Below are 12586 nucleotides of genomic sequence, written 5' to 3'. Positions count from 1 at the left end.
AGTTGTGTTATCGAAATTGATTAATTAATAAGCGCGACAGCTTTGTTATTTTCTGGTTCACGTTCTACGTGATTTTCTTTAAAAAAAAGAAACGTTACCGATTATAATATATATATATATATATGGAAAATTTTCTTAAAGAAAACTTAACGGATAATAAAAATAAATTGCAAAAGATAAACATCTTATTATAACGATTATATTCTTCACAGAAAGGTTTCTCTCCATAGAAAATTATCAAGTAGAAAAAAGTATAAATATATTTACAGCGTGTGCAATCGATAATATGAAAGTTAAATTGAGCAAGAAGGGGGGGAAAAAAATTTGTTCCCCAATTGGAAACCGTGCGAAAACAATTCGAGCGAGCAAACCTCTGTCCCCAATTTTTTCGAACGAAATGGCCCATAAAGGGGAGGATTCAACGACGTACAAGCAGAAATAGGAACGAGTCGACGTGTTGGAATCAATCGCGATACTGATCGCCTTCGAAACGGTTAACGCTTGCTTCCTCTCGCAATGACAAAAGTTTAACGGGCCGGAATTGAATTCGAGCCGCCTCTCCTCCCGTTGAAAACGATAGATAGGATAAAAGGAAAAAGTTGAAAGTACGCCAAGAATCCTGAGGAAAATTGGAAAATTGGATTTCACGTGTTAGCAACGCGACCGATACTCAACAACAACAACCATTAACTACGAGGCTGTAATGTATTCTCTTCAACAATTGCACACCTTTCCACGATTTCGTGCAAATCGTTAATTCGAGTTTAATTGGAGGGATTTTACCGAAGATATACAATTTTAGGAACACTTTTGGATATAATAATCGAGGAGTTTGGATGAATATTTTTTTCTTTTTTTTAGATAATTTAAAAAGTTATTATCACGCGTAAATATGCGTAATTGTAGAATACCTGAAATGAAATTAAATTTATACGCGTATTATTCTAGCTTAAGACAATAGAAAGTTAACATTTTTCCAAATAAGAATCGCAAGAAATATAAAATATGATAGGAACTAACATACACCCGCAATACCTCGCGATATTCGCAAGAAAATCTAGTATTCAAAGCGTACATCCTCCAATTATTTCCAGCCCTAGTGTCCAGCAGTTTTAGAAATGTAGAAAACGTACGAGACGTGGCAACGTAGAAAAACCAAAAAAAAAAAAAACTAGAAAAAAGGAGAGAAAAACTGAAAGAAAGAGAAACAGAGACAGAGAGAAAGAGAAAGGAGAGATAAGAGGAAAATATTACTTCTCTGAATTAAGAAAGAATTAAGAAAGAACTCGGTCTGCCTCCATTAAATTACCAGGAGAATCGAAAAAGTTCCCCCGTTAAGAGGAGAATAAGCGTCGGGTTCGCTTAGCGTACGCGCCTCCAACTTCAAATTAATTACACGTCAATTAGGGATACGGCTGCAGAAAATCGAGCCTCGGCCATTAAAACCGACTACCAAGTTCACCGTACAAAGTATGTTGCGACGCACAGAGCAACCAGCTAATTTTCACCAACCCTTTTCACCCTCTCCTTTCCTCTTTTCATTCACTCCTCGAATACTCCTTACAGGCGATTCCTAGTTTTGCAAAATCTATTCAGCAAAAATTTTCCTATTCCTAATTTTTCTAACATTTCGAAAAATTTGCAATCTCCTCTTTTTCTTCGCTTTTCTACATCTTTTAAACTCGATTGAAAGAGATGCGTGGAAATCTTAAAAAATCGATTCTTATTCAAATTCGTTTCGAAAAGTACGACGGATCGACGAGTGGGAAACGTTAAGATATCAGCGGTGTTAAAGATTGATGGAGCGCACGTGGTTGAAATCGCGGGGATAAATGACGTTATTCGAATCCCCCCAGCAATTAAAATCGGTTGCGGGGAAACGCATCGGTAATTATAATGGGATTCGGTATTACCGCATGCAGAACAAGCATCGCGGACGGTGAAGCGGTTGACCGATAATAAGGATATTGGTAACGGGAAGTGGACAATGATCATTAGAGAGTGCGGTGGGTGAAGAGGTATCATGACTCCTACGTGACACGGGTCGCCGACCTTTCCAAATCATTTTTTTTCTCTCCGATAGAAAACGAGAAAAAGAGCTGCTTAATTATTTCCGTTTTAATTTTCCATCTCGGAAAAAATTGTTCCATGCGGTTCATCTTATTTGGAACTTGGAAGCAAAAAATAGGTTATACGTAATTAAATGAACATTGGGAAAAGTATTTGCATATATCTTCATCATGCCTTTAAGTATATATTTTTTTTAATAAACTTTACATTTTATTTTTCAATTATTAAAATTTTCTAATCATGAAAGTGTTGTTAAATAATAAAAGAAAATTTCATGATTAATTGATTTTCAACAATGATATGCAAATACTTTCAGTATGGATACTTTTTGTCTAAACGAGACTATTTCATTTATTCTAATCTTGAAATTATAATTGTTATTAATCAATGAGCTTTAAGAAAAAAACTTGTGCTACAAATACAGAGGAAAAAATAATTGATCTTAATAAATTTGTTCTTCAAAGTTAAAGTTCTATCATTCTATCTTTTATTTTATTTCTAATGGATTATTTTAAATAATCAATAAAATATAGCTAATCTGTTTCGAAATCAATTAAAAATAATATTTGAAGAAGAAAATGTTGGAAGAGCAACCACTCTATATCCTCAAGACGGTAGCAAGAACCTCGTCAAAGATTTCTCTGCCTTGTTTGGATCTCTACGGCATTTCCATTGCAACCGGTAAATCTTCGTGAACCAAAGTATAATGTACGTGTACTCCACTCTGAGGCAAAACTTATATGGATACTTGTACTCGAACAAATACTGTTGTGAGTATCCTACAGATACGAATTACCCGAAACCCGATGCACGACATACTTGAGATTGAAAAATACGGCAAGTTGCGTGAAATCTGCCATTTTTGCTATTATGATTTTGCATGTTCTGATGAAAAATCGATTTGAATCTAATAATCTTGATTCCTTAATTTCTGTTTATTTTATTTTATTTTTTTTTTTTTTTTTACTTGAAAAAGAAATTAAGGCTAATTTTTGTTAATATAAATGTGAAATTACATTGCGTTTAATATTCGTTAAATATTTTTTTTTCATTTTTTTACCTCTTTTACGAAATTTTAAAAATTTGAATTAATCACGGTACTATAAAACACTATATTTTTTTAAATTATGAAAATATTTTTCATGCCTCTATATCTACCTAGCATCTATTATTATTTACGCAAAACATTTTTATTCCTACTACATAAAAATATTAAAAATATTTAAAATATATTTTCTTAAAGATCTATTATTAATTATGCTCATATCTCACGAAACAACAATTTATTTAATTCCAGGCAGACGGAATTACGAAAAAATTATTTATCTTCCACGAGCCAAGAATTATTTCGAGTCTAATATCAACCATAAAACTGCACGTTGAATATCACGCAATAAATCAAAGTAGCTGCGTAATCTCGATAAAACCATTTTGATAATATTTGAAATCACGATTGTTGAAAATTCAGAAATATTTAACATGGGTAACACCAAATTGATTTACCGATTTCGTTGATAAATACGATTTATAATCCTTCAATTAATTAAATTATTCTTTACGAAATCGAGATACAAAATCGAGATTAAACGGATTATAAAAAGATATATCCCGGAATACACTGTGTAGAGAGATATTTATATCACGTTCAATGATTCACGAGTTCTATCGAATAACACAAAAGCTTCGTTTGTGCGTTTGGACCGATTCGGTACGCTTAAACAAAGATTCACATACGTTCAAGTTAAAGCACGTTGAAAACAGTATCTTTATAGACGATACGGTCGATAACCCACTTAGGGAAGCGTAACGCCAACTCGTGAAATAGGTTCGAATCATACCAGGTAAAAACTGAACAATATGCTCGTCGTCGTGATATTCCGCGTTCTTTCGTTATTACTCGACATTGCTGGTGCAATTCATTGCAATATTCATTCGACACGGTGTAATTTTTCAATTCTTGAAAAGCACTTGAACGCTTAGATTTATTTACGGACAGAGGATAATTGGAAACGTTAGAAATTTGGTGAAAAATTAGAAATTCATCTTAAGCAATTATATTTAATTGCAATTTTATACATCTACTTCAACAATTTTCTGCATTAACGATATCTTAAACCGATTCTCTAACAATATCCAAAGTTTCTTTATCCGTCAATTTTTTCTCTTTTTTTTTTTTATCGAATCAAAAATTAATTCCAGGAACACGATATTACAGGTCAAAGAATTATAAGAGTATTACAAGTAACAAATCATTCATGGCCATAAATAATCCAGAAAATCTAAACTAACTGTACATAAATATAACCTATCTTTCATTACAAACATCTTGTCGTATAACGAAAATTAAAATATTATTGAGATATCCATAATTTTCTCTCTCCCCCCCTTCTTCCTCCGAACAATAGAAACTATAAGCTATAAACGTATATAATTACTTCCAGTGCTCAGTATCGTCACAACACGAGCGATTAATCGGAAACGTCTCATCCCCAAAAATCTTTCTATCGATTTCCCTTCACCGGCCAGGGTGAAAAACGCTCCATTAAAAATCTAAAGAGAGAGAGAGAAAAAAACCATTTCTCCAACCAGTCACGTATCGCCAGTTTCGAGACAGCGATATCGTTCGAACACACTACACGTGCATGCGACGCGACTATTATATTATCGAAGCTAAAAATCTCGATAATAAATCCCGCGTACCGGTTTTTATTCCCTCCGCCTCTGGTCCAACAAAATTCACAGGGAATCACGTTCCAACGCCACGCCGCTCTTTGCTTCCTCGCCACATGGGGGCACAAACGGGCTACAATTACAAACGGAGCTCGAACTCGTGTAATCATGACATACGCACTTGCAAACACGCTCGTTACAACGCCGCGCGCACGTGTGGACCGCGTACGAAGCGTTCGTCGGTACAACAGAGAGAGGAGGGAGAGGGGAGGGCTGGGACAATACATTCCCCGCTATCTGGACGAACGTTTGCATTAACCAAAGCGAAATGGTAATGTCGGACGTACGTAACAATGCAGTGACCAGAACGTGTCTGCTTGATCATTTCATCGTTCCGTGATCCGCGCGACGGGATGTCGGTGATGGACACTCGTCTCTCGAATTTTTCCCGCCCTCCCTCCCTTTTTTCCCGGGGACGAGTTGAACGGCTGAGAATAGAAATTGGTGAAATTGGAAGCTGATATTTGTTGCCAAGCATTGGGAGTGATGTTGGTCATTTTATTATGTTCCGGATTCGGAAATGAGAGTGGAAGAGGAGGAGTGACGTGATGAAAATTTTGAAGAAAGTTGATGGAAATAATACGAAGGGACGCATCGAAGAGATGCGCTAGAGAGGTGAAAAGAAAAAATTTTGACAACATTTTTGTTTTAGGGATATTGGCGACGAAAATTTTGAAATGACAAAGACTAATGGGCTGGAGAGATTTTGAGAAAAGGATTTTTGGAAAATGTTGGTGAATATAAAGATTTAAATCTTAAGGAGAAAGAATTGGAGAAATGAATAAATAATCATTTCATAAATACTTTGTAAAATAATGAAATATTGTATATATATCATGAGATTAATCTTTATGATTTATAATATAAATTTGAAATAAATGATATATTATTTTGCGAATTTGTTATCAGCAAACTAATTTTAGTAATTACTGAACTCCATAAATTTGATGAAACTAATATTCTGCAAATTTTATAATAAACGTTATCAATGCATAAGGATGGGAATATTTATTATTATTATTATTATTATTATTATATAATAAAGTAAAATAAAAATATATAAACGTAATCTAAATTTTAACAGAAAATACTTACATATTATGCGAGATTAACTTGCTCGCAATTTGCGTAAAAAATAATGCATCGATAATTTCCATGATAAAAAAATACGACTGTGCGAATTTCCTATCGGCAGCAATTTTAACAATCATTAATCTTGATAAACTTGACAATTTCCCCAATATAATATATAAAATTTTAATAGACAATTATTTTACAAATTTTGCGAAAATCATCAATGAAAATATATAAAAAAAATAATTCCAATTGCTATTAGATAATATAATCATTAAACGAAAACTACATAAATATCTCAAGAAAAAAAATAATTAAATATTTCTGCATACATTACAAGATTATCCTACAATAATTTACGTTCAAATATCTTTTAATTTTAATTAATATCTTTTATATTTTGATACCTTCTCCTGTTAAAGTCTCCTGTTTTTTAAAATAATCGCCATTTATAAAATTTATATACATACTCCAATCATATATGCATACGAAAAAAAAACTAATTTTTTTACAACTAGTAGTACTAAAGAAAAAACACAAATAATATTTACAATAAGAAAATATGATTAGAATGCAAATCGGCTCGACTAATTTCGATCATCTCGATTTCTTTTCAACGATTCTTTTCGCAGTGCATAAAACCCCGTCGATAAGACAGACTGTCATCCAATTTCGCGAAAATCCTCGTTACCAACACGATATACATTGACGCAAATCGAGTTGCAACAAGATTACGTGACTGGTTTTACTTTTCTCTCTCTTTCTCTGTTTTATTTCTTTCGTGCCGGAGATTGCGTTTATACGTGGCCACACTCGATATTTATTCCTTTCCACGCATCCGTTTTACATACCGAACCCGTAAGGAATGAACTTCGAAGCGATACGAAATTATCCGCGGGTTCACGCGACAGTTTTACAGCAAACTTCTCACCGATAATTATTTCCTTTCCCTTTTTCCGCGGATCCAGTTTTACCACCCGATACTACTACTTTTTATGAAGAACTGTATCACTCGTCGTATCTACACGAGATTATTACAGTGTCAAATGCAATAACGCGGATGTAATGTGCAATAACATCCATCGCGGATAATAATGCAAATACGCGCCACATTTCCTTTCGTTACAAACGATATTCAAATCGCTTTTTCCTCGCGATTACATTTGATATTGACATTTTTTTTTTCTCTCTCTTTTTTAACTGTTGTCGGCGCATGGAACAGATGAGAAATACGATAGGATTCGAAAGATTTGTTTTAAGGAAAATTAAATTAAATTTCACGATCTCGTCGATGTTAATCATATTATTTTTGAAAAGTAACGTGTGTTAATTATATAATTCAAACGAGGGAAAATAGTGATTTTGAGAATTGATTTCAACCCTTCGAAAGAGATTTTATTATTAAAAAAAAAAGAGAGAGATAAGATCTAAGACGTAAAAGAGATCAAATATAGAGTTAATATCGAGTCTTGCGTCTATGATATCTTTTTATATGAAAAAAGTATGAAGAAAATCAGTGTCGCGAAACAGAGATTACTGAAATAGACTATAAACTGAAAAGGAGGAAACTTGGAGACTCCATCATAAGTGACGCATAGGAAGTTTCTTGGAATGAGGAACTTCTAATAAGAAATATCTTCACTCTTGGTAACCAGATACTCAAAGAAATTGCAGAATAATCACGAAAAAAAATTAGATCTTAATCTTGCTACGTGTTTCGAGTCTTTTTCGAGTTTATCTATCGAAAAAATAAAAAAAGTGTCTTGTATCAAAAGATTCTTTAAGTTTATTAGAGAAACATATTAGAAAGAATGATAATTAAATTTTAATCTAAAGTTTTTCTTAAAAGGAGAAGAAAATTTTTTAAAAAATATAAAATATAATAAAAAATTCGAAGACTTATACAATATTAATCAATTATCAATTTATCAATTTTTTTTCTAGAAACTTTTATAGATTTTAATTGATCTCCGATTAATTTGACCAATGTGTTTCCAAATTAATCAACTATATAAACGAATTAAAATTTGTTTCAATTTAACAATATCATAATCACGAAACAAAAACTATTTTCAAAAGAATACTGCCTTAAATTGGAAAACCAAAATAATCATTCGAATATCATTGTTCTATAATAATACCTAATAAAATTAATTCAAACTTACTTTTTATTAAGAAAAAAATCCATTTGCACTATCAATGCAAAATAAAATTTAAAACTCCACTGCAACATTCCTGAATCCATCCAAATGATAAAACACACAGAGAACAAAGAATAAAACAAAAAACTGACACAAAATTGATCCCCTACCTAAAGAATATTCCTAAAAATACAACCAAAGAAAAAGAAAACGATTCGAATATCTCTTATCAACCTACAAACTACATTCGTACAACCCACGAGAAAGCCAATGCAACAAAATCCCAAACTCGAGCGAAATGTCTCCGAAAAAAGAAAGAAAAAAAAGAAAAGAAAGAAAAAAAGAGAAGAAATCCCCAGGATAACTGGGCAAACTTCTGAGAAACCTTTTTCGGTTTCGGCCTCGATTCCCGCCTCAATTATTAAACCCGTAGCCTCCGGCTGGCGATCAGAAAAATAATCCCAAGCGGCTCGAGGGGGAGAAGAGCGCGGTCCTTGAACAGGAGGGGGGAGGAGCCCACGACTTTTTCGATTTTCGTCTCTCGGATCGTATTCGACGTGCACGCATTTCCATAAGCCCCGAAAAGCCACGAGGCGTGCGGATCGCCTTCGACGTTTGTCCCTCGTGCACCCCGTCGCCTCGATCTTCTCCAAGAGGCGGGGGGCCCGGAAATCCCGATCGAAGCCGAGAGGATCCGCTTCGACGGCCACGTCCCTCGATACACGGTGTTATACCGGCGATACACGAGCGTGGAACATCGTGGAGGATCCTCGTTCGGCAAACGCGTGTGTGGGGGATGGGTAGGACGTCGAGATTTCTGAGTTCTGGGTGGATGATGCAGCCAGGTATGTAGAGGAGGATTGCGGTCGGGAGATGAGACGAGGAGGCGATCAAGATTTTGCACTTCTACTCAGATCGCGTATTTAAAAGTTGAGGAAACTTCTCTGAGGAATAATTTTTGGGGTAAAAGGAGGTATCTTTTTAAGTTTCGAAATTTTTGGTAGAGATATTTGTTCGTATCGTTCTTTTATTCATATCATATTTCAATGATTTTAAAATAATGAATAAGGCAAGATCTTTATTTAGCGACGAAAAATGACATTTTATCGAATAATTTACAAAAGAAGAAGGTGACAGATACGATCAAACATTTTTCAATTTAAATGTACCTTATAACAGTGTATAAATTCAATTTTGAAGATTCTTTCGAATAAGAAGCTCCCCAAAATCGGATAGATGGAAAAAGATCACATAAAATTCTTACGTGTACATTTCACGCACACTATTCCCTTTAATCCCTTTTTAATTGCACAGACAATGTACTTAGGTCCTGGAATAATCGTGGAACGACAATGTTAGAGAGAAAAGGAGGAAGAAAACGAAGAGAGAGAGGAAATAAAGATAGGAAAAGAGACGAGGAGGAGAGGCCAATGAAGAGAAGCAAACCGACTTGTCTGAGTCAACCGGTCTAACCACATGTTTGCCTGCAAGTCGCTATGCAACCGGATGGGGCTCGCTCGGAACCGTAAGCAACCTCCGTTAAGCCGCATTTACACCGAAGAACAAATCGATCGGGGCGACGTTTCTCTGTGGAAAGCGACGTTTATCCTGCGGATCGATCGCGAACGATGCGGCCAGAAACCGCGGACAAAGAGAGACGCCTGTTGTCCGGTGAGCCTAGCCGCTCTCGCATTTGGGTTAATTAATGAAGAGGGTCGATGGAAACTGGTGTTGGAACAGGCTCTGCAACGATACACGTGCCCCACCTGCCTTTATCGTCGTCCAGTCGAATAAAACGAAGCTACGATCAGGTATTTCGCGTAAATTGAACCAACCATCGTCGCTTTTCCAAGACATGTTGCAAAATTGAAATATTGTTCCGAAGAATAATATATATATATAAGATATCGTTCACGCATTTTCACTGTTTGTATTCTGTTTACTTAACTGATCAATACGACCGATTCAAGAAGTTGAAGTCGTCTTAAGAGTTTAAACTTAGCTGTTGAAGTCGCGTGCAACGTTATAATGTAACTTTTAATGAGCATGATACGAGAGAGAATCATTCTCTGAATTTGATTTTACCGATATCATTGGAAAATAAAGGTTTAATTAATTTTTTGTAAAGAATTTTTCGAAAGATATATATTTTATGCCAAATTTTCAGTTTTCCTTTTTCAAAGAAAACTTCGTAAATTAATTTTAATCGCGTGCAAATGGATTGTGATCGATGTACAAGAAAACATTAATTTTTTGTAACGTTTTTACAAATAATGGCAATTTTAAATCGAAAGAATATATTTTTATGTCGAAATTTCAACTTCATAAAAATTTTAATCGCATGCAAATGGATCGTGATCAATGTACAAGAAAAAATTAATTTTTTGTAACATTCTTTCCTTTTTCAAAGAAAACTTCGTAAAAATTCTAATCGTGTGCAAATGGATTGTGGATTTGGATCGATATACAAGAAAAAATTAATGTTCTTACAAATAATGGCAATTCTAAATCGAAAAATATATATTTTTATGCCGAAATTCTTACAAGTTTCCTTTCGCAAATTTTCAAAGAAAACTTCATAAATTAATTCTAATCGCATGCAAATGGATTGTGATTGACGCACAAGAAAAAATTAATTTTTTGTAACAATTAATGGCAATTCTAAATCGAAAGATATACTTTTATGTCGAAATTTCTACTTCGTAAAAATTCTAATCACGTACAAATGGATTGTGATTGACGTACAAGAAAAAATTAATTTTTTGTAACGTTTTTACAAATAATGGTAATTCTAAATCGAAAGATATATTTTTTTATGCCGAAATTTCAACTTTCCTTTTTCAAAGAAAACTTCGTAAAAATTCTAATCACATGTAAATGAATTGTGATCGACCTACAAGAAAAAATTAATTTTTTGTAACGTTCTTACAAATAATTCTAAATCGAAAAATATATATTTTTATGCCGAATTTCTTTCAACTTTTTTCTCGCAAATTTTCAAAGAAAACTTCGTAAAAATTCTAATCGCGTGCAAATGGATTGTGATCGACGTAAAAGAAAAAATTAATGTTCTTACAAATAATGGCAATTCTAAATCGAAAGATGTATATTTTGATGCCGAAACTCTTTCAACTTTCCTTTCGCAAATTTTCAAAGAAAACTTCGTAAATTAGTTCTAATCGCGTGCACGTGGATTGTGATCGACGTAGAAGAAAAAAAAAGAAAGCAACGGTAATCAAAATAATCGTGATTGGGATCTTTTCCACTGGCGTACGCGTTTCGTTCCACGGGCATGAAACGTACGAAACGTCCGGAAGAGACGATCGCGATATATCCGTAATTAGGATTTGTCGTTTGATCGATGCGCCCTATTAAACCAATTTAAATACAATGGCTGCGATGCGGAGCTCCGCTTTGTGTACCTTTCTAACTGGATTGCAGTGGGCGGAATAGGTTGGAGGTTCGTTCGACGTTGCGTTTAATTATTTCGTTTCGTCCCAGTCTGGTTCTTGTGCGGGTAAAAAGTGGCGGAGCGCGACAGTGGATTTCTTTTATTGTATTTATACTTGTTACCAAAGGATATTTTTATCGTTTCGCGGGGGACGAAGAAAGGGATTGTTTGCTCCTTGAAAGAGAATTTACAAGCTTTGACTACGCGTTTTACCCGTTTAATTAGGCTTTCCTTCGTTTCAACAAGAACAATCTTACGATACTTCGTGAGATTGAACCATCTTTTTCGTTAATTTTTTAAATTCAATTAAGATTCTTTTTCTAGGTTTGTCTTGAAACTCTCTCGTTATAACTATTATTTCGAGGAAAATGGGTATATATTTTCAGGTTAAAACTATTTTTAAAAAACTTTGATTTAAAAAAAAAAGGAATTCTTTTTAAAACGTTTCTATATTCGTTTTATTTTAATGAGAAATATAAATTCGATCATAGCTGTTTTTTTTTCTACGTAAATAAGTAATGAAATTCTCTTTCTGACTAATAGATTTCTATTTTTATCCCGTAGAAAATTACATTTGCGCACGAATTCATCAAAGATATTAAAAATGCAAAGATGAATCGATGATCGACGACTCTTATGCGGAAATAGCCTGCGGTAAAATCAGATTTAAAAATCGATTCCCAAATCGATACGAGTATAAACGACTTCACCGTGTATTCCTTTCGATTCCGATTGAATATCGAGAAGGGAGAAAGAGGCGAACGGACAAGTGCAATGGAGCAGCAAGATCCAAGCAAATAGAATTCGAATAGCCAATCACCCTTCTAGCAATCTTCTAATAATTCCGCGGCCGATTTACGATCGCTGATCTTTCAGCAACGCGAGATATCGACTGTTTCGCGACTGTTTTCTTACTTATGGAGATTTTATCGAAATTTAGAATGTTATTTAGAGAAGAGGATTAACATTTTCGCGTTTCGATGAGAAGATTACAACGATTATCGTATTGTGTGGAATATTATATTATATAGTGAGAATATATTTGATTATTTTACAACGACGCGACGCTGGAAAATTAAAATATTTCAGAGATGTTGCATCATCCCTGATGCAATGATAA

At 34.1% G+C, this 12586-nt stretch overlaps 1 protein-coding gene and 1 long non-coding RNA gene across 9 annotated transcripts in view; one reads left to right on the top strand and one right to left on the bottom strand.

Moving 5' to 3' along the window:
* LOC108004003 (putative polypeptide N-acetylgalactosaminyltransferase 9) overlaps positions 1–12586 on the bottom strand; it is a 326811-nt gene that overhangs the window by 269126 nt on the left and 45099 nt on the right. The gene's annotated exons all lie outside the window — the stretch shown is intronic.
* Positions 8715–10145, top strand: LOC114578286 (uncharacterized). Its single transcript, XR_003699111.2, has 2 exons — positions 8715–8860; positions 9343–10145. It is a non-coding gene; the product is annotated as an uncharacterized LOC114578286 (long non-coding RNA).

This window comes from Apis cerana, linkage group LG13, assembly GCF_029169275.1.
Source record: "Apis cerana isolate GH-2021 linkage group LG13, AcerK_1.0, whole genome shotgun sequence".
NCBI lineage: Eukaryota > Metazoa > Arthropoda > Insecta > Hymenoptera > Apidae > Apis > Apis cerana.
Note: the sequence above shows the minus strand (reverse complement) of the source record. Positions and strands in the feature narration are given on the sequence as shown.